Source organism: Brachycentrus maculatus, unplaced genomic scaffold (genome assembly GCF_059751285.1).
Source record: "Brachycentrus maculatus isolate JH-2025_06_01 unplaced genomic scaffold, ASM5975128v1 h1tg000042l, whole genome shotgun sequence".
NCBI classification, from domain to species: domain Eukaryota; kingdom Metazoa; phylum Arthropoda; class Insecta; order Trichoptera; family Brachycentridae; genus Brachycentrus; species Brachycentrus maculatus.
This window is the reverse complement of record NW_028280796.1, coordinates 1,100,812-1,125,910: the sequence shown is the minus strand read 5'-3', so window position 1 is coordinate 1,125,910 and position 25,099 is coordinate 1,100,812. Positions and strand designations below refer to the sequence as shown.

The window sequence follows — 25,099 nt, the reverse complement described above, 5'->3', positions numbered from 1 at the left end:
GTATTTATAGGGTTAGATGGTTTTATGGTAAGACCTGTCTTCTATAATAAGATATCAATATAAATCACTGTTTGGTAGATAAATCTAGGTTTGTAAATAAAGATTTGGACGCTCAAAATATTTTAAATAAATAACTGGTCAAAAACAATAATAATAATAATAAAAACCCTTATCCGCACCCCAATGGTGCATAGGGCACTGCTTCATATGAACACAGTGTTATCTTGATCGTTTACACACGAAGGAAAGGTGATCAGCCCTCCGCTTCAGGTACCAGTCCAGGGTAATATTGAATAAATATTATAGTGAAAAAATCACTTATATTTATTTGACCCCCTGGGAATCGAACCCGGGACCTCCAGAACGGTAGCCGAGCGTGCTGACCATTACACTACAGAGGCGGACAAGGTTAACAAAAATTGTAAATGATGTATTCGAGCGTCTCCTAGTGAGTAATTCATGAAAAAATTAACAAACATTTCATAAATGTCTGTTAATAAAATTTTAAAAATCTCTTTACATATTTTTTAAACTCTCTTATTTCAATCATAGATGATTCTGAAGAAGTAATGTGCTCAAGATATTTTCAAACAAATCTTAACATCCAAAAGTACTATAGTAATGTAAAAGTACTATGTCAATAATGGGAATGATATTACAATATTTTCAATGTTTCTAATGATATTTAGCACCAAAAATGTTAGTGTCAGTCATCTCCCAGTAGTTTAATAATTCGGAAAGAATCTAACATACATTGAATGAAGGTCTCTGCTAATAAAAAAAACTTTAATGCATCATTAAATTATGCAAGCGATCACTTTTACTAGCCTTTTACAGGACGTAAGCCTTGTAATTGCCCAGACTTCCATGTTCTTCTTCATCTTTTGTAAGATATCAATAAAATATCTTAAATATGTTAAATTTATTGTAACCTAATTGTTAAAAACATTTCATTACCCAACTACATCACGACATGTGCCGTGGCGTAGTTGGGAAGACGCTCGACTGCGAAACTAGTGTCGCGGGTTCAATTCCCGCCAATTGCAAAATAAATTCAAGAATGATTTATTTTCAATTGGTCTGGGTGTTTGTGATATGTTTTTCACATTTACCTTCCCTATCTTTACTATCCCACCCGCAGACAAGCCTCTAAAAGTAGGAGCTTTGCGGGTTATTCCTTTTAAATATATATAAGTATATATAATAAAATTAAATAAAAATTGATTTATTAGTATTAAGACCTTTTAGGGCTCATTGAATCTAATACGATCGGTCATCATCGCCCATTAATTTTCCTATCGAAAATGTCAAAGGATTTTTTTGATAAAATAAACCTTTTAAGGTATCTTAAAGCTACAGTTTATTGGGAGTCCGAAGCAGATCTAATGCGATTGTCTGTCCCTTACTTTCTTAAACTTAATTCCCGACTCTGTCCTTTAGTCGTCCTTACTAAGTACAGGACTATAAGATTATCCGCGAAAGCTTTTAGTAGAGTACAACTTTTCGTATTATTTTATCGAATTTTTCTATTATACGCTTTCGGTCTCAATAAAGTTCTCAGAAAGTTTAAATCGACTTTCTTAATCATTGAAACAAACTGTAAATAAGTGGTTAATCGTTATTGTTTTTTAGAAACAACTTTATACGAATTCAAAACAAGTTTTAAATTAAATTCAATGTGAGATTTTCAATTTAAAACTAACTAACCAACCATCACACCGCTTCCCCGCAGGGGTAGACTTAGAAAATAGAACGCCACACCAAACTGTATTTTCAAACAATTTTCTCCTTTTCTTCATATATACCCGCCGATTCTTTCGACTCCTGACCACTTTCATGTATTTAAAATATTTGATCTTTTAAATTTTCCTTGGCCTTCCTCTGCTTCTACATTCGTCTCAAAAATTAAATGGATGTGCGGCAAAACAACGTATGATAGATGTTCAAATGGTGATATAAGGAATGAATGCAAGGCTGAGATGAACATAATCGATAAAATTAAAGAAAAGTTTGTTGAGATGGTTTGGGTATGTGAATCGAATATATGAAGATTTTTACGGAATTACGGTATAATATTTATTTTTATCAAAAAACAAGTCTACGTACATCGGTGGACTCTTTTAGAACTTTTCCGAAGCTCTCCGACTACGTTTATCAGTATTTCTGCACATTCAAGCTGTTGTATGAGGAAATGGTCCACTGTTTTCTTCGCACGAGTGTAGATGTCGTTAATGTATTTACGGACCGTTTTTACGAACTATAAGACGCAATTACTTTAAAAATACGTTTTAACCATTTTTATTATTTGATTACAAAGCCATACTAGAAAATGTGATTTCCATTACTACAATTTTGCTAGATAGAGATTTTTTTTAAAGAAAAAAAATTTTTTACCGATTAAAATAAAGTTATCTACAGGATAATTTAAAGCTTTATCATTTCATTGGAATCAACCACCTGATGTCTCGTTTACAATATACATATCTCTACTCCGCATGGTTATTTACGTCTACCTAAAAAAAAAACAGCTTTCAATAATAATATGAAGGACATATTAAATTGTCCTGCAAAACAATGTCCTTTTGATATATTGTACAAATGTAACTTTCCAATTACGTATTTTACATTAACTTGACTCGTGTGGTACGCATGTCGTTTTACTTTAACATGGGATTGAATTTTTTTTAATCATAAAAAAATTTTTAGACGTATGTATTTTATTATAATATATTATCCTGGACTGGTACCTGAAGCGGTGGGCTGATGACCTTTCCTTCATTTGTTGATTATCACGTTTTGATATGCGTTTATATGGTGCAGTGCCCTATGCACCATCGGGTGCACATAAGGGTTAGAATGAATGAATGAATGTTATATATATATATATATATATATATATATATATATATATATATATATATATATATATATATATATATATATATGTGTGTGTGTGTGTGTGTGTGTGTCTGTGTTTAATTTTTTTCTTAATTGGACAGCTTTTAACTCTTCGAATAATAATAAAATAACGAGTTAATTTTAATTATTTTTTTGTGATAAAACTACAACCGTTTAGTAGTTATTTATAAGGCATTGCGCATTGGCAAGGTCATCCCCTCCTCTGATGGCTATTACTAAAGAGTGTTGTGAAGATTGCGGCTAATTTAAATATTGAATAGAATCGCTCTTGCAAATCAGCCACGCTTCCTGCACTAAAGTGATAAAGACATCATTCCAGTCATTATCAACTTATCATCCAACAACTACAGTGGATCAGTATATGTGTACTATTGCATTGATATTAATTCGCTAACTGGACACAGTACAGATATCTATAGTGTCATATACAGGTTGTCCCTTAACCCAACGTATTCCTTTCAAGGGGTGTTAGGCTAGCTTATGACTCAACAAATAATGAAAATATGACCTCAGTAAATGTGCCTTAGTTTTCCAGATAATTCCACATTTATGAATTTCCCGAACTTCTACGCCTTACATTAGTTTTTTGAGTGCCACTTTTTCAATTTTTCATATTTTAGGACTCTAATTTTTGTTTCATAATACTGAATAAGTATTCTGTTGATCACAGTCCAATATATTACCAATACTGGCTTGGCTTGGCGGAAAAAATATATTAATGGCCGGTCAATGATCTAAAAAAAATCTTTAGGTGACTTTGACTCTTCACCCTGAAAAAAATATACAACGCTAACCTGGCAAGTTATTTAACAAGTCTGAGACACATCAAAGTATAGCCAAGTACAGTTATTTTAAATGAATATGTGGCCAATATATGTTTTATCAACTTTCATCTCCTCCCTTCTTTTGTTTTTAGTAAGGTTATTTTTTCCGTTATTCTTCAAAAACATAACAAAAATAATAAAACAAATTTTAATATGTAAAATTCTGGACACATAGTGAATCCTCCTGCATACTTATATGTATGTATGTATATCAATACAGCACTTCTATCGAGTATCATAGTTTATTAGGAATTCTATGGATGCAAGACGGCCTCCATTCCTTCCGACAGGAAAGTCCGAGAAAGCATCTAAAGAAGATCCACCTCACGAACCGGATCTATGTTCGTACGAATCTCACAAACCGGATCGCGTTTCAGTTTAAACCCATTCATTCCGAGTCCCAACTGAACCACACTCGACTCTTGTAGGTTTCCTCGTTAATTATTGTAACAAATTGAGTTTTCCAAATGCATAAACGGATCTTTAATCCGTATCAATTTCACGTTTATTGTCTCCCTGTCTATCTAGTTATATTTTCTGGGTTTCCATGCCGTGTATAATCAGTCCTTGTCACCAATTACGAAACTTGTTTCAACTATTATTATTGGGTACTAATTAACTACTTGTCAGTTGCATTTAATGCATTGTAAATTATTTTAACAACTTATTATTATCTTCAAAATGGAAGAATTATTTAATTAAATTTAATTAATATTTTAAAGAATGCAAGGCTAAAATAAGGATCATCGATAAAATTAAGAAAGGTGTGTTGAGATGATTTGGACATGTGGAACGAATGAGTGAGGAAAGAATGGTAAAACAAATTTAAGAGGCGAATGTAGGTAGCTGGAAAAAGGAACAGAGGAAGCCGAGGAAAACTTAGCACAATCAGGTATGTCAAATACTTGAAAGCGGCCAGATGAAGAGTCGAAATAATCGGCGGGTATGGATGAGAAGATGAATAAAAGTTGAATAAGCGGACTCCAAGTTCGCGGCACTAACCAGGGAAATGGTGCTAGGGCACCCAGGGTTGTTTACCTGTACTCTTACAACCCCGGATAGTTGAATGTGTCCCTTGAGCCCTAAATATATATGCTATCTACTGAGACATAATCAATGCCTATCCTTTGTTTTATCAACATTAAATGATTTGTAGGGCACCGTAATATGTAGATAATGAAGTGTTATCATCAGAGATACGTCAAAGCTTGTAAACCATAGAAGGAGCATGTTTATAAATATAACAACAACAAAAAACTAAAAAACTTATGAAAAACAGTAGTTTTTGTTTTTTATTTAAATTAGACATTTTACAAACTAAATTGGACGCCTTGTAAATCAAATTGGACGTTTTACAAAACAACTTGTTTTGCAGAATGTTCAATTTGATTTGTTAGGCTTCCAATTTGGTTTGTAAACGTCTAATTTCAAGTGAAAAACCTGTACAAACCTAAACCATAGAATTTAATGTATTCATGCACACTACACATCAAGATTTGAAATGAATAATAGTTATATATTACCTTCATTAAAATGTCCCCATAATCTTGTTGGAAATTACATGTTTTCTAATATTTCAATCATTCCTTCCGTTTTCTCTAGAAAGTAACAAATTAAATTGCAAACTACACCAGGGATTCAACCAACTATTAATTTAATTTATACTAAACATAAATGTCACTACACCTGTGCTACAGAATACAGGGGGTGAGTACCTAATAATATCTATTTATGTGTGGACTTTTCGTTACAAGGTCAAACATTAAACAGGAACATTGAATACCACCAATAATTTGCAACATTTTGCTATATTTAAAACTTTTTTTATTCCACGAAAATCGATAGCATTGCTTATCAAAGAAATCTTGTTTTGCGGTCAGTGTAATATTTGTAATTAAATATACCAGAAGGGAATTGGTTTGGGGTCAAGAAAACAGGAAACTATTTAATTGGTAGGAAGCCATACAATTAAAATCTGAAACCATACATTAGTAATTGGGTTTAGGTAAGCATCTTGTATGACATCTAAATATATGGATACTTATCACAGTTCTCACCACCATGATTTAAAAAAGTTCGACTCTCCTACTCTTTATTGACGAAAATACCATATGTACCAAAACTCGCGTCTCTGTAATATTAAATATAATATATTATTAAAAATATATTACGAAAAACAAAATACATTTATCGAAACTCACGTCTCAGTAATGCTATAATTAAGTCTGGACGAAAAAATAACATTTGTTTTGAAACCCACATCTCTATGGTATTACAACATATTTTTGACGAAAAACACTTGTTTACCTGAACTCAAGTTTTTGTATATAGTATCATATGTTAATGACAAAAAATGTGTATCGAAACTCACGTACCTGTAGTATTATATATAATATAAATATAATATTGTTGAGGAAAAAATAGGCACCGAAACTCTTATTGACTCTAACAAATTAAAGTCAAATAATCATCACATGTATTTAAAATCCTCCATTTTTTATTTAAAACATTTTGGAGATTTTTTAAATCAATATCTTTATATGTACACAGATATGAGATACATATCGCTCACTCCTTTCAAGAAAGTCATAAATCAAAAAACATCATTTTTCAAGAGAACGTTTATAAAGTTTCAAAATATAATACAATGTATTAAAAATAAATATCAAGCCACTTATTGAACTTTTTACTGTGCAACAGATTTTTTTAGGTAAAACCTGAAGGTTTTTTTCTCCATTTGAAAAATATTTAGTATATTTAAAAAAATAATTAACCCATACCTTTTTTTCAAAATGCAAAAACAACACTTTCTGCCCTGTAGCGGGTAAATATTAAGTAAAAAATATGACGATTTTGCTGGGATATAGTATATTTTCTGGGCATTCCGAAAACATGCACAACTGAAAATTTATGATTTTTGATTTATGACGTTCTTGAAAGGAGCGAGCGATATGTGATTTTGTACGTTTTCTATACCGAATAACATTTTTATTTAATTTTGATTTTTTTAATGCACTTATTTTTTTTTATTATTTTCCAAAAGATTTTCACTTTTAATCTTATTACTATCCGCAAGCAACAGTGCATAGGGCACCGCATCTGACGACACGGTCTGAAGGGCAAGGTGATCAGTCTTGCGTTCAGATTCTTGAATATGGTCTTCCATATCCAAGAATTTATAAATAATATGTAATATTTGATATAATAATATAAGAAATATGTTATAATTGCAATAATAATATAAGAAAAATGTTATATTTTATAAAGTACAGATGACGCTAGTAATGAACACTGGGTGAAGGAGGTTACTGTTATATGGGAAAGAAAATGGAGGAGGAATAGCAGTAGTAGGTAAGAAAAGTAAAGATTTTAAAAATTATTTGTGTCCTTTAAATTAAATTGCTGATAATATTCGTGAGAAAACGGTATAAGAAATGAATTAAATTAAAATCTAGAATTGGCAACCTGTAACACATTTAAAAATCAAGTTTTTGGTAGGCATCTCGTACATAGGAAGCATTAATGCAAAAATACCCACCAAATTGCGACGACTTCATTTTTTACATCACTTTATACACGTACATACACACTCCTACTAGGTCTGGCTATAGAAATGTATTGGCTTATGACGTATGAATCGGCTAGCCTCTCTCGAATAAAATTAATGGCTCTCAACCTTTTTAAAGCCATGAACATTTTATGTACGCAATTAAAAAAAATACAATGTGTAAACGTAATTTATAATTGCATAATTAGGCATAGTTTTTTTAATAAAATTAAATTAAATTAAGTGAGTGAGTGAGTATTTTCACAATGGTACAAAAATAGTATCTGGGAATATAGCACTGGAAAAAAAGACCATAAAACTGTCATGTATAAAGAATTACAAATGTTCCAAACAATGCCAAATTACGTAAAATTCCAACGAAATATGGCTCTTTTTAAATTAAAGTGCAAAAGATATTTAATGAGAAATACATGAATATATAATATTTTCTTCTTCTTCAAAACTTTACCCGCACCCCAATGGTGCATAAGGTACTGCATCGTATAAACGTAGTGTTATCTTGATCATTAACACATGAAGGAGAGGTGATCAGCCCTCCGCTTCAGAAGTAATATTGAATAAACATTAGAGTGAAAGTCACTTATATTTTTGACGCCCCCCCTCTGGGAATCGAACCCGGGACCTCCAGAATGGTAGTCGAGCGTGCTAACCATTACATCACAGAGGCGGACGACTGTTATATTATATTATAATATAAGTCAATTATACGTATTGTATAATTAACTAAAGTCCATGTGAAGTGTGAATAATGTACCCATATTACAGTTTTTTTGTTTTTGTTATTGTTGCTTTGTATAGTCAGCTGTTAACCTGTCAACCAGAACAGAGTTGAAAGAACTCACGTGTTACAAGTAGGTACATACTTTTACTTGTAGCGCGTAGTTAACCAGCGGTGTATCGATTATTCGTCTCTTCACAACTCAACCTCAATTGACCTAGATTATGAACTTTTCAAGCGTCACCACAGTTCGAGATCCACCGGTCTGTCGCAGTCTCTCCTACCACGCCGCCTTCTTCTGTTTTTGTCAGATTCATATTGCCGCGCATTCAGTTGTTTCTATTTCGACGCCAAGATGGCGACGCGTTTTCCCGTGTTGTGTTAGTGTATCGACATTTAATTAACCACATTACTGTCGAAATAAAATATTTACCCGTTTAGTGAATAATCAGTGCTGTGCGAAAGCTTCAAGAAGCGATACAGTGTTTGTATTTGTATGGATTAACGTGACCACAGTAAGTTTATAGTATGTTTGTGTTTATTTATAGTCAACACGTTCTAGTATAAGACATCGCAGTTGATAGATTTTTCCTTTGATGTTTGTTTCACCTTCAAAACCAGTTCACATGTAAGCGATTATTATCTCCTTTTTTTGTTATTGAAATTTCCGCAATACGAGAGGCACCTTTATTCGTGTTATTATCATAAAGAGTAAATTATAATATAATATTTTTGTCGTTAATTAAAATTAAAGTGTATTTATTGTTTTGACACATGCTTTACACCTTGAAATTAAGATAATTTGCGACATGACAGTTTGTTTTAAATTTCAGTACGTACGTAGGTAGAAAGGTACCTACTTACTTCATATAAAATTTTCCTATAAGGTATTGATTTTTTTCTAGTTTTTAGTCATCTTGTGAGTAGGTTCGTAGTATTTTGTACGTAGTTACTAGGCTATAATCTAAAAATTAAACCAGTGATGACGACATTTACAATACTCATCGGTTTTCAATTGAAATGATCAACAAGCGTCATGACTAAAAGGAATGCAACCATAAAATAATTATCTTACTTTATATATTTTTTTTATGAATATTGTATATTATATAAATGATGGTAGGAAGATTTTGAACCTCCATTTTTTGTTGTAGGAGAATACTACAATATTTCAAACAACCGCCACACTTTATTTTTATTCCACGAATATTATTGTTAAATCATTCTTAAAAATGATTTAACAAAACGAAAAACTGACAAAAAACGTATCCATGTGTATCACGCTTCTTCAATATTTCATTGTGCAATCAATTTTCGCAAATATTAGTATTGCTTCTACATATACAGAGAGCGAAACGATATTTTGTTCGTGTAATATAAATCAATAATTGAAAAAATTTAAATTAATAGCAATTATTTACACTTATGACAGAAACCAATAGTACAGAAACCAATAGTAGTATGACAGAAACCAATAGACAGTAAGTTAAAAAATATGGAGTTTGGATAATTTGGAGCATTGGAAATTTTGTTGAACATAACGAAACGGCTTGCGTTTATATCGTTTTGGTTTATCCGTCATTGGGTGGAACAAATGAAAGTATGTAAAAAATGTAAGGAATTATGTGTTTTTGGAAAAAAATGACGTTCTTGAGAAACCACAACAAATGACGCTTTTAATGAGAGATGCGAGCAATCGCTACTCATGAGCGAATTTGTAGCATCACGAATTCCCTTATAAAAAGTTTTTGATAGCGACCATCTTTGTCCTAACGAATGGCAATAGAAGTTGATACAAGATTAATATATTTTTTTAAACTTTTCGTAACAACGTTGAATTTTTAACATCGTTCTTGGGTATTTATGACATTCGTCTTGGGTATTTATGATATATGAATAGTTTTTATAATAAGCATAAGTGTGTGGTAATGTTTACTGACGAATTTGGTATATTATCTTATCATATAACCTCTGAACCCAAAATTACAATCTTGAATGAATAGTTCACAACATTGAATTCCTAGAAACGCAATATGTAAGAGTACTAACCATCGTTTAAATGACTATTCTAATTTCATCGATTTCAATACAAAAATAGCCAAAATGCTGACAAAAGAATCTCATATATAGTCAGTCGCAAGTGGATGAAATGATAGTTTCTTTATTTGGGGGTCTTAATCATGGTTGCTTCTCTAACTAATATCAATAGTAAGATAGAGGAAAGGCAATTGAAATGGTATAGGCAAATAGGACGTAAAGAACCTGAACATATTGTAAACCTGGTGATCGCCATGGATCTTCCTCGAAAGACATCTAGAGGAAGACCAAAAAAAATCAAGGTTACCACAGAAAGATAACATTATTCGATAGCATGAACTAGATGACGTTTTATATGTTAGAAGGACCTACAACCTGAGGACGAGGAGAGCTGACTTTAACAGTCTTTAATGGCGATAAGTTGGGACGGAGCAAGGAAGAAGGAAAATTCCGGTTGCTTCTCGAGAACGTTTCTGAAAATTCAGCAAATCTCGCAAAATTATACCCTGTTACAGAAACAACCTGCTACAGCTGATATACGTGAAATATCGATTTTAACCATAGATTTGTTGACAGAATTTGCCTAAATATTCGTTATTATAATTAAGACTCTCGTTTTCAGACTCTGCACGTCTTTTGAAGTCTGTCAGAAAGACTCGAAAAAATCGTACTATCCCGGATTTAAGAAACTGATATTCCGTCCATTTGCGATTGTATTGTCTCGAATTGCGTCATTCAATTGCGGAGTATGTAAAAAATCAATGCATACCTACGCCGTAAAAGCTTCATAGAAAAATATCATTAGACAAACATTAGTATGCTTGTGTTATGCTATTGCTATGACATGGTAAACTTGACGCAATTAAAAAAATAATTGCCTTTATTCTCTTAAGATTCCGTGACGATTCTAGTTGGTATCCATTTGTAATGATGCAAAAAATAATGGAGACTGAATAGACACAAATACTCCACAAACTAGAAGATATGTAACATTTTATTTTCATACTTTGATTGGTCCTGTAAATGGCCAAATGTTTTCTCAAAATATGGCTCAGAGTCCGTTTTCTCTGTATCTTTTGGTATTTATTGTCTATAGTGTTTCCCACTAACCGGGCATTTTGCGGCAATCCGTTCATCGTCGGTTTTTTATCACACATCAAAGTGACGAAAATAAATCTGTCTGTCATAATATATCAACCCGTCCCGTGTTTTCGTTATTTTTGTATACAATTCATCATGGCAGCTCAAAGTGAAGTGTTTTTTCTGTAATTCCACAAGCGTGACAATTCTCAGTATTTTGATAGTCGCCAAGTTGCAATTCTGAACACATTGGTTGATCATCCATATGCGTTTGTGAATTCATTCATGTGTATGTACGAACCATGATAGTTGTAAAATTTAAATCTAAGTCTATTATTTCGTTATCCATTACTTGAAATTATTCATTTTATTTGACTCGAGAAAGAAATATGAACATAACAATAAAAATGTATGATGAGATGCCTGAATGTACAAATAATGAAAAATTATAAAAGAAATGTTATATTTATTATAAGAAGTTGAAAATATATATGATGTTAAATTAAGTGTAAACATTAATTCGTTTGTATTAAATGTAATAAGTATAAGCTAAATGAAGAAATGAAAAATAATAAGAATAATAATAATGAATATCATGCTACATATAATATAAATGCCCCTTCTCAGGTGCAGAAATAGTGTTAAGCGCCTGCGCTATACATTGAGAATCTACGCTTATTTTGATTAAATTTCGAGGTCATAGCAAATCTCTAAGGTCATCCTAAACAACGGCGATCGACTCCTGGCCCAAAAAATCCGCATCGTGTCTATCGAAAGACCACAAGTTTTACTCATTGGCGGCCTTTGATAACATTTTTTTTTAATGACTAAAATCTGTTATATTTATACTTTTATTTTGTGTTATTTTAAACGGATTGAGGAAAAAACTTCAAACAATGAATAACGATTGTATTAAGTACTTGTTATACTTAAATGGTATTTCTAACTAGCTGTACCCGGTCACGCGTATCCGAGACTCAGTCTGGTTACATGGATAATAAATCAAATAGAAGGCACACATTTTTTATATTTATAATTTCATAATGCTTATGAACCAATGCAGTCGAAAACCTTGAAAATGCTGAGTGACAACAGTTCTCAGCGCGCTATTTGCCATGAGCGTGTGTTGTTATGATCAACAGATAGCGCTGCCATTTCAGTAATAAACGTTGTTTTTCAAAAAGCATATTTTTTTCACATGTAAAAAACAATTGACACCTGTAAAACTTTAATTGAAATATTGTAGATTTAAAAAAAGTGTATCCGAATACGTTGTGTCAAAATTTCAAAGCAATCAGTAAATAGCTTTAGGATTTTTTGAGATTTTGGGGAAGTGAACTGTTTCATTTTTATTTTTATAGATTAATAATTTATATTATACTTTCCATTCAATATTACTAATTGTGGTTAGATTACTGATAATAATAAACCAATCCACCCGGATATGGTTTGCAGAATTCCACTGTATTTTCTTCCGTGCATAACTTATATTTGTATTTGTACCTACATGGCGAGTAATTATACGTTTGAATCGCAGACTCATAAATTCAAGTTTTTTTATTGGCTATGTTCGTACTATGTTTAGAAAAATATTAAAATATTGTTTATGATATAAAATACTTAGATACATGTTTTGTAACTTGGAATATTTAAGCATCGTTATCTGCAAAGCTCGGATTATTTTTTGCATAAAGTTCAAGGTCTTGTGCTGTGTATTTAGCTTCCTTTACTATTTTATATTCTGGTTATAAAAATCCCAGTATTTATTATTGTCAATAAAACAATTATAATAAATCAAATTAACATTATAATAAATCAGTCAAGCTTAAATTCACTCGCAATTAGTTTAAGAGGGTAGCTGACTGTTGAGTTACAGAACAAAAAGGATGTGTTTAGAATTATTTAATTCTGTTAAAAATCAATCATTACACTCAATGTAACAATTTACAAATAGTATTTAAACTATTATTGTTTCTTCGTATTCTTAATATCTGAGACTCAGGTAGATTTGCGTCACTGGCTGAATAACACAAAACACTAATGGATCTTTTCTTTACAAATAATTTACCATAATTTTTTTTAAAAAAAACATGAATTTTTAAAATAATAATCAAAGTGTTCTGCTACGTCACACATCTTCAACAGTCTTGTGCCTTCCGTTTTTCTCAATTTTTGGTACAGGCATCGTGTGTGTGTTTTAATTTACCTACGGAAAAGAGAGGAAAAACGATATTTTCCATCGCATTTAGTTAAGGAATCGAAAAGGGTACATAAAGGACAATTTTACAAATCCCAACTGTCAAACTGGCATACCTCATACGAACAGAAGCATAAATTGCTGAAATTATAGAGTTTTTATACATATTATACAAATTTCCTTAAACACAATGAATAAGGTTGCGTTTGTACTGATTGGGGATAAACGCATGAGGTACAGAGCGATGATAAATTACTAGAAAAATATTATTTCAAATTGATGAAATTAGAATACAGGGGGTTATAATCCACCTCATGTATTTTTTGTTTAATCTTTTCGTGACAAGGTTAAAAAATAACAATAACACTGAATACCGCCAGAAAGTGATCAATAAACGAGATTCCGTTAATTTATCTTTTATTTTTAAATTGTGACCTATATGAGTAGTCAGTCTACTTGCAAACCACGCTATATAAAAAATCATATTAAATCTTCTACCGATTTGAGCTTTTCTGAGGGATTTTTGAAAGTGAACTGTGGATCGGCATAGTGAGTATTGCAAGAGTATTGATTCTTCTATTCCATTTTATTCCTAACTTTGGCAGATTATGTTAAACATAGACGTTAATATTTTAAATAACAAACTATTAAAAAACTTTTTTTTAACAACGTGGTTTGCAATTGGACTATTCACATTGAAATTTTATTTATCAAAAGTTACCCATTTACCGATAACCTAAAGTACACAAAAAACATGTGACAAATTCCACCATGTTTCATCTAGCAGTAGAGGTACCTAGATAGACTTAGATAAGTTCTTACAGCTATATGGTTTAAGTATTTTCCCTCTTAATTAGCGGGAAAAGGTTTTCTTTAATCGAGTGAGTGTAAGGCAATTCATCAATTTGTATTTTTATGTCATAATTGGTAATTATAATACACGTAAGTACATCTGTTGCCTGACATGAGTCATTGTTCAGTCGTGTACTAATCGACACTTGGTCAACAAGCCTCATTTGTAACGTGGGACTTCAATAAACTATAAATATTTTATTGGGTAAGAGAAATTTCGTTGTTCAATTTAAAACGCGAAGTAAGTTGTTTTATAGGTTATCCAAATACGTACGCAAGCTGGTAAGTGGTATAAATTTCTTTAGAGAAATATCTTATTTTTATCATATATATATATATATATATATATATATATATATATATATATATATATATATATATATATATATATATATATATATATATATATATATATATATATATATATATATATATATATATATATATATATATATATATATATATATATATATATATATATATATATATATATATATATATATATATATATATATATATATATATATATATATATATATATATATATATATATATATATATATATATATATATATATATATATATATATATATATATATATATATATATATATATATATATATATATATATATATATATATATATATATATATATATATATATATATATATATATATATATATATATATATATATATATATATATATATATATATATATATATATATATATATATATATATATATATATATATATATATATATATATATATATATATATATATATATATATATATATATATATATATATATATATATATATATATATATATATATATATATATATATATATATATATATATATATATATATATATATATATATATATATATATATATATATATATATATATATATATATATATATATATATATATATATATATATATATATATATATATATATATATATATATATATATATATATATATATATATATTATATATATATATATATATATATATTTATATATATATATATATATATATATATATATATATATATATATATATATATATATATATACATATATATATATATATATATATATATATATATATATATATGTATATATATATATATACATATATATATATATATATATATATATATATATATATATATGTATATATATATATTTATATATATATATATATATATATATATATATATATATATATATATATATATATATATATATATATATATATATATATATATATATATATATATATATATATATATATATATATATATATATATGTATACAATACATACTATTTTGTCACTGGAGACACGATATCATAAGTCCCATCCCGAGAGATATATGTATTATGTTTGTCATTTTTGTGCTTTTAAATTTAGTACTAAAGGGGTCTTAAATGTAGTCTTAGTAAAAATAAATATTTTTGCCAGTGAAATTACTAAAATTTTGTGAACTTCCATAATGGTATTTTTTGTATTTTAAAATATTAATTTTTTAATTTTTTTGGTTCCTTAATGTTTTTTTGTATTTTTCGTCTATTACAACATACATACGTGATTTTTTTGTAACAAAACTTTTTAAGACTTTTTAGCCTTTATTGTAACTATTGCACCCTTGGTAGATCTTATTGAACAATAATATGAATAAAATGCTATGAAGCGTGGTACTAATTAATACACATTGTAGGATAATCCGCAGTGTCTTTCAGTCGTCCGGGCCCACTTTCCGAAAGAGCGTAAAAACTTTCAGTACATGTTTTTACGTTCTTCTGGAATATTACACCGGAGTTGGGCACTTTTTAATATTAGTATTTAAACTTTTTTTTTCATTCTCACTACATTCACTCTACTCCTAATACAGTTAGTATTGGGGTAGGTAATCAGTATTACGAACTTTTTAGTGTGATAGTTCTATTATATTTTGTTGATGATGATGACTGGTGGCTTTACGAGTATTGAACCTTTGTGAAAAATGCTGACTCATCCAAGTGCTCAAGGACAAAAAGGTTTATGTAATAAAACAACAACTTTGTAGCTTTTTTTCACTTTTGTTTATTTGACACGTGATTGGGTTTCGTCTTTACCGACATCATCACGCTGAGTCTTCAGTTTGATTATGTCGATAACGAGGAAACCTGGTCACTGGCAAATATGTTGAAAATGGAAAAAGATACACATTTTCTGTTTTATTTTTTAAAGCACAGTTCCAGCAAGAACTGTCAGTGTAAAACTTAAATCTAATGCTTTGTATTTTTAATTAATGTATTACTTAGTAAATACCACTTTTTCTTAAAATATACTGTGACACATGTTTCGATACATTCCGCATCATTTTCAAACACCACTAACCCAATCAGCTTTGTATTTTGCTATGATTACATTTTTTTAAATTATCGCCTAACATAAGTGAAAAATAGAGATTTACTTATAATATAAAAAATATAAATATTTGAAATTATCATAGTAAATATACAGATCGTAAAATATTTTTTTCCCAAAAAATTTATTTTGGGCTAAAGTATGATTTTTTTACTCATTAACGAGTGAAAGCGTAAAAAAAAGTTGAGAAAAATATCTGCATTATTTCATCAAAAAATTATATTGGAGTTAAAAAATCCACATTCACGTATTTTTAGACGGCAGACATTTACGTTTATTTTCGTAAATATACATATTTATCTACTAAAAATAATGTTTCTAAACCCCTTAGTCATTGGTAGGAAGAAAGGAAAGTCACTTTATTTGAACGTAGAACTGATAAATATAAAATATCTCCTTCTTAATTTTATTGTAGCCTCGAGGTCAAACCTCTTAACCTTTCACTCCCGGTGCAAAATATTTATCAAGACCAAGACTAAGATCGTTTTAAGTTTCATTGTAAAATACTCGCAGTGCATTTATAGACACAATTTGTGCAGATGAAATCGCTTATTGTAGAAGGTACCTATTTTAAATAATACATTAAGGTTTTAGTTTTACTACCTTAGTTTTGTTTTAATAGTGGAAGATTTTGAAAGTATCTTTAGCGTAATTTATGCTACTCGTATTATTATATGAGAGTATTATTAGATGTATTATTTTGAGAGTATTACTAATAATATTAAGTAGTATCAATATTAATATTATCACTTTTAAGTAGTATTTTGAGAGAATTATTGTATGAATAAAATTCTCGAGTTTTTTTGGAAATGTATTTTTGAGTGAGTTATTTATTTATTTTAAACATATTACATATATAATATTAACGATGAGTAATTTTCATTTGGCATATTTGGGACATGGGATTAAGGTTAACAATACTATAAAACAAATAATAAAAAGGTAACAAATAAGAAAACACAGGGCAAAATGTAAAATATAAAGCAATAAAAGATACAGTAAATAGGCATATAAAAAATAAGGTAAAAAGTATATTAATGCTATTCTTCTTCTCTTTCTGGTGCCGTATCAGGTAATTTTATTACAAAGTTTCATTTGAATTCGCGCGTGTTTTAATATACACCTGTTACAGGTGTATTTTACTTGTGACAGATACACACATGTTTTTTTAAACAGTTTTTTATCGCAATGGCGGCGCCATCTGTGCAAAGTAACAGTAACACACGCAATATTAAACGTTGCTCATGGCGGGCAGCGTGTTCCCTGACAGATGCTGTCACTAAGCATTTTCAATGTTATTGATTGCTTTGTTTCAGAAATACATATTTTTTTTAAATGTGGCCAGGTACGGCTAGTTAAAAATGACATTTTACGATTTTAATTAAGTTTTAAGAATTGAGTTTTTGAAAACTTTTATTCTTCTACGTCTATTCTACCAACGTATGCTTTTTATACACCTTTAGTTTAATGAGCACATAAAATTTTATTAATCTTAAATATTTTGATATATCGGTAGTGTAAAGGCAAAGGGGTATATCTGTCTCAGACCAAATTTTACAGGAGAGCAAAAACAAACTTGTGAAATTAAATATTTTATTCGGATGGCATATGTACATATCTTAATAAAACTAAATAAGTATTGCGACTACAGCTATATCTTTTTGCTAGATCATGGAATACACTATTTTAGACATTTTGTGGAACAAACTTAGAAAATGAAAAATTTGACAGATATACCCGTTTGCCATTACACTACCGATATATGTATTTATATTATCATACACTTATGAACATATACATATGTATGTACATATGTACATTTTGCACAGAAGTCGATTTTGTTCATTGTTGTCTCTTTTCATTTGAACCACATTCAGCCTCGATCGCGGCTAAAAGAATACAAATATCTCATTGTTGGCGAATCATTATTCTGTGCTCATTTGACTATAAAGGCCATCACGACTATTTTTTCTCGTTCTGTACATTTTACATCCTACACACGTTCTTGCAATACATGCTCGAAGAAATTCGAATTAATACATTGTTTTGACGTCATAATATCGTGACAACAAGAGAAAACCATTTTTTTTATAATCCATAGAGGTTGTTTACTATTTAAATTTCGGAATGGTATTAAACCATTGGTTTTTCAAAGTTACAAAGAGACTAGTTTAAGGCAATACACGCAAACAGCTAAGATTTGCCGCTGTGTACCAATGACTGCAAATAATTCAATTATTTCATTAGCATGCAGGCAACATTACTATTTTCCATGTAAATAAAAATGTCAATGTTCGTTTGTTCAAAATCTTAAATTTCCTTATGTAATTCACCGATTCACCTTAAAAAAATATACAACGTTACATCCGAATACGCGCGGTTTTTATATTCCTGTTACAGGTATTTTTACCTGGGATATATTAAATTATGTTTTTAAACGGATTTTTTACCACAGTGGCAGCGCCATCTGCAAAACGTATGAGCGATACGCCCAATCTAAACATTGCTTATTGGAGACAGCGTGCTTCTTGACACTTCTGTCATTTATCATTCTCAATATTTTCGATTCCATTTTTGTTTCATCGATTTTTCATATTTTCATTGCTTTACAACCTGCTTCCTTTTTTTATTTATTTTACAACTAACCAGGCTGAGCCGCAGCAACGCGTGACTCGGTACAGCTAGTAAATAATACTATTTGCGAAACAGGGTATGCAATACAAACTTTCATTTCTAAACAAGAACACACTCCATTTATACAAAGTAAAACTGCAAATCGCTTACTCCTTTCAAGAACGTCATAAATCAAAAATCGACAATTTTCAGTTGTGCATGTTTTCGAAATGGTAAGAAAATGTACTATATCCCAGCAAAAGAGGCAAAAAGTGATGTTTTTGCATTTTGAAGAAAAGGTATTGTTTAATTATTTTTTTTAAATATACTTATTAAATATTTTTTAATGGAGAAATTACCTCCAGGTTTTACCTAAAATATCTGTTGCAAAGTAAAAAGTTCAGTAAGTAGTTTGATATTTATTTTTAATACATTTTATTATATTTTTAAACTTTAAAAACGTTCTCCTGAAAAATCAAGTTTTTTGATTTATGACGTTCTTGAAAGGAGTGAGCGAAATGTCGAATCTAAGTAAAATTCACAATCTTTGCGTTACCCATCGTACATCTGTTGGGTTTTATTGTTTTTCACTACGTCCTTTTCCACACTCGTGGTTCGTATTTAAAATTTAAATATACGTAATCACCGATTCGTGTAAACAAAATTTCTCGATTCTCAAATTAGAAAGTTCGTATAAACAAATCTTTTCTCAATTTATTACTTGGTTATTTGCGAATACGTAATCAATGAAGCTATTATTTTACGACTACATAGTATTATGTATATTTAGTATAAGTACATAATGCTAAATATACCAAATACCATGTTTTACGATATGCATCACTTCAATAGTGGATGCTGTTTTCAGATTCGAAAGTTCAATCCCCAAGTAAAACGAAACGCCTATTTCAATATTGTATAGCCCAAAACAAAACTTATGATTTTAATATCTTAAACCTTTAAACGCCCGTGTGCTGTAGGTAATAAAGGTTCCCCACTACACAAATATTTTTTTGCGAAATATTCGCGTGATCCATAGCTGTTATAAAAATAATTACATCCTTAAAACTAATTAGCCTATGTGGGTAAAATAAAAAATAAAAAACATTAGCAAATCAAAAGATTGTTTATAATTTACAGAAGCTCATTGACAATTTGTCACATTTTATATAATTATAGATCAAAGTAAAAAAAATCCAAACGATATACAATAAATTACACAAAACTTATGAATTTAAAACCATTTTTTTTAATTGTATGCCAGATTTTAAAACATGTATCTACGTATGGGTATTTATGTATTTTATGTATAATGGATCTTACGATTTGATTACTTGTTGAGCATACGCGACGACACCTAAACTTGATCTTATGTTTTTCCAATGCTCCAATGTACTTTTATGACAAAAATATTTTTGTCATAAATAGTCGTTATTTTTGCAAGCCAATATCCAAATATTTAATAATTTTATAATAAATCAGAGAAAACGAATTTAAAAATGTACTATAATCACTGGTCCCGCAGGGGACCTTAGGACATTGGACGGCATAAATTCGCGATCCCGTACGGGACCACTTGTTGACTAAAGGTTAAATGTATCAATCAGAAAAACTGCATTTTTTGCTATCGTTTTCTTAAATTGAAACAAAATTTCATATAAAATCCATTTTCAGTAGGAAATTGAATAGTATTGTATGATTTTATTGCATTAAATTAATTTGTGAGCAGATTCGGTGGCATCCGTTCACGCAAACCTTTTCAATTTACATGTTTTGTTATGTTAATACCTTTTTACGTTCTTTGTATGATTTTTTTATGAAGAAGAAAATTATTTAATATACATTTTAATTGAATGCTTCGACATTTTACCATACAACTGTTAATTATATGATTTTAAAACATATTGACTTTATTACTTATTTCCTTCTAAATTTTAGCAGTATCTTAGCTCAGTCTTCACAGGTGTAATTTCTGTATTCAGTAGCAAAATCCTTTCCGTTATTTTTTTTAAACGGGACAAATTATCTAAATATTCTAAATAAAATCCCCGAATATTTCTTTAGGATATCCTGTGTTAATGTTTACAATTTAATATGCAAAACTGTATACATTGAAATGGAACTGCGGATAAATTAATTTTAATTATTCTACAAGTATGAAAGTAAATATATTATTTACATATTTTAATTTATTATATAACTGACTAACCATCACACTCGTAGGTACAGATAATAGAACGCCACACCACTCTGTCTCAATGTACGGCAAAACATGGTAGATGTTCGAATTGTGATATAAGAAAAGAATGCAAGACTGAGATAAGCATTATCGATAAAATAAAATAAAGAAAGGTGTGTAAAGAGATGGTTTGGTTGGTTGATTTTTTTACCAAAATATCCCGGTGGACATACCTAAAGGTGGAGACTGACCGGAGCATTTCGTCGTAACGTAACACGTTGCGATGCGAGCATGCAGGCAGTCAGTACACCGAGCGAGCGTTTCGGATGCTCGGTGATGCTCGCCGCGGGCGATGTTACGACGTTATGTTACGACGAAATGCTCCGGTCAGTCTCCACCTTAAGAGTAATAATTTTCTCTAGGGGATTATTTATTATTTTATACCTACTCTCATAAAACTTCCGGATTCCTATTTTGACTAATTAATTTGGTGTTCCGCATTGTTTTCAGAATATTGTAACATTTCATGTTAAAAATCTCATTGTTTTGGAACAATGGATGGCCATTACAATATCTCTATATCGCTCACTCCAAAAAACTTGATTTTTCAGGAGAACGTTTTTAAAGTTTAAAAATATAGTACAATGTATTAAAAATAAACATCAAGTCACTTATTAAACTTTTTACTGTGCAGTATCTTTTTACTGTGCAGTAAGTAACAGATCTTTTTAGGTAAAACCTGAAGGTTTATCTCCATTTGAAAAATATTTAGTATATTTAAAAAAATTATTATACAATACCTTTTCCTCAAAATGCAAAAACAACACTTTCTGCCCTGTAGCGGGTATTAAGTAAAAAAAATTGTTGCTTTTGCTGGGATATAGTACATTTTCTGAGCATTCCGAAAACATGCACAACTTAAAATTGTCGATTTTTGATTTATGACGTTCTTGAAAGGAGTGAGCGATATGTCTAATAAATTAATAACAAAAATACCCAAGTTCTTCAATATCGTAGTGTTAGTCTTATCAATACATTTTTCGCTCGTTGACGACGACCCCTTACCGGTCTAGACAAACGAAGTATTTCGATCAATATTTGACCTTGCCAAATTAATAGATAGGTATACTCTACACTGTACCAAATTTACATATTTTTTATGGAAGACCTCAGGACAAAAACAACATCAGTTTTTGTTTTTTTTTTAATTATTGTTATTTTTTCATTTACTTGCCCCGAAATAAGACTTTTTTCAGAATTAAAAAAAATTGTTTTTACTGTCTGAAAAAAAGTTTTTTTTCAAGGTCTTCAATTGTATAATGTTGTTCAACCGGATTATTAAACGCTGTTAAATATACGTAATTCGCAGAAATATGTGCATTTAAAATAAATCTTTATGGCTTTTGCAAAAAATAAGTGTTACTTGGACTTTACTTTACCTGCGATTTTAATTAAGTATTTTTTCTTAATGATCTCAGTGGTTTGCATACTCATTTTACTTGAGTAAGTATTTGCAACGCTGAGTGCCCTAGCAAGTGCTGCTATTAGTTTACTCTTAATTAATAGTGCCCACTTTTCCTCCTCCATTTTTTTTTCCCGTATAAATGTTAAGTCAACTTGATCCACTTCACTGACGTCATCTGTACACCATCAAACATATTCCACTCCTCTTAGATCTGGAGCGCAGGACTGATCACCTTGACTTCTCATATAATTAACAAGCATGTTCACACCGCGTCAATTCACTACAAATCATATAAATATATTCACATATATATATATATATATGTATATATATATATATATATATATATATATATATATATATATATATATATATATATATATATATATATACAAATATACATATATATATATATATATATATATATATATATATATATATATGTAATAAAATAACTAGGTACCTACCTATACATTTTATTAAGTACTTACAAAAAGTACCTACATAAAACAGTTCTACCACCAGATGCCGCATGCGTCGCACAGAATTAAACAAAAGAGATCCGATAGGAAAAATTAACTGTCAGAATCAGATAGATAGATAGATAGATAGATATAAAAATTATTATAAAGATAAATTAAGAATAAACTTTAATTACAAAGCAACACATTGTTTATTTTATTATTATACACCCACTTTACATATTATTTACACTTAATTTTCAAAAGGAAAATATTACCACGTTATAAAACGACAATTTTGTTAATTGGAAATGGATTATGAAACATTAGATGTATTAAAACAATTACTACAATATGTTCGAAGTGAGAGAGAAAAATCAGAAGATGATCAAAGAAAACGATTAGAAGATAATCAAAGAAGACATGGAAATTTAAGAACTAGTGATAAAATTAAAAATAAAAATCATGTGAAAAAAATTTCTACAAAATATAAAATAAAATATACTCCAGAAAAGAAGAATTTCGAAGCAGATTTTATGAGCAGGAATCCAGTATTAGAATCGAAGGAAAATGCAAATGAACAATTAAAAGTTGTAAATTTGGTTAAATTAGAAGATATTTTAAAAGATCAGAATAAAAATGAAGACATACAAATAACACAAAAACAGTGCTTGAAAAATGAAAATAAAAATAAAGTAGAAAAAACTTCTACGAAAGATAAAATAAAATATACTCCAGGAAAGAAGAATTTAGAAGTAGATTGTCTAAGCAGGAATCCAGTATTAAAATCGAATGAAAATGCAGATGAACAATTAAAAGTTGTAAATTTGGTTAAATTAGAAGATATTTCAAAAGATCAGAATAAAAATGAAGACATACAAATAACACAGAAACAGTGCTTGAAAATTGAAAATAAAAATAAAGTAGAAAAAACTTCTACGAAAGATGAAATAAAATATACTCCAGGAAAGAAGAATTTAGAAGTAGATTGTCTAAGCCGGAATCCAGTTTTAGAATCGAATAAAAATGCAGATGAACAATTAAAAGTTGTACATTTGGTTATATTAGAAGATACTTTAAGAGATCTGAATAAAAATGAAGGAATTCAAAAGAAAAAAACAAATGGATTGAGAAAAACTGTGTCTACTTTAAAAGGGTCAAGAAAAAAAAATACAAAAAAAGAAAGAAAGAAAAAAGAACGGAAAAAAAGAAAGAAAGAAAAAAAAAACAAGAAAGAAAAAAAAAAAAAAAAAGAAAAAAAAAAAAGAAAGAAAGAAAAAAAAAAAAAAACTTTATCATATCACTAAACTTATACCAGTCCCTTCACTACAAGAAGATGATCCGGAGGACGAGTGAAAATTTTACTATGAATTTTCATCCCCAAGGGGGGAGATGTAATAAAATAACTAGGTACCTACCTATACATTTTATTAAGTACTTACAAAAAGTACCTACATAAAACAGTTCTACCACCAGATGCCGCATGCGTCGCACAGAATTAAACAAAAGAGATCCGATAGGAAAAATTAACTGTCAGAATCAGATAGATAGATAGATAGATAGATATAAAAATTATTATAAAGATAAATTAAGAATAAACTTTAATTACAAAGCAACACATTGTTTATTTTATTATTATACACCCACTTTACATATTATTTACACTTAATTTTCAAAAGGAAAATATTACCACGTTATATATATATATATATATATATATATATATATAAGTATAAAGTTTTTAGTATCTACAACATGTTCTGCG

General features: G+C 29.3%; 1 protein-coding gene across 1 annotated transcript in view; it reads left to right on the top strand.

Annotated features, from left to right (window-relative positions):
* Window positions 1–8,364: 8,364 nt before the first annotated feature.
* The window catches only part of LOC148312378 (uncharacterized), a 26,801-nt gene continuing 10,066 nt past the window's right edge, over window positions 8,365–25,099 (top strand). Inside the window, exon 1 of the mRNA XM_088277370.1 lies at window positions 8,365–8,544. The gene's annotated coding sequence lies outside the window, so the exon portion shown is untranslated. The remainder of the gene's footprint in view (window positions 8,545–25,099) is intronic.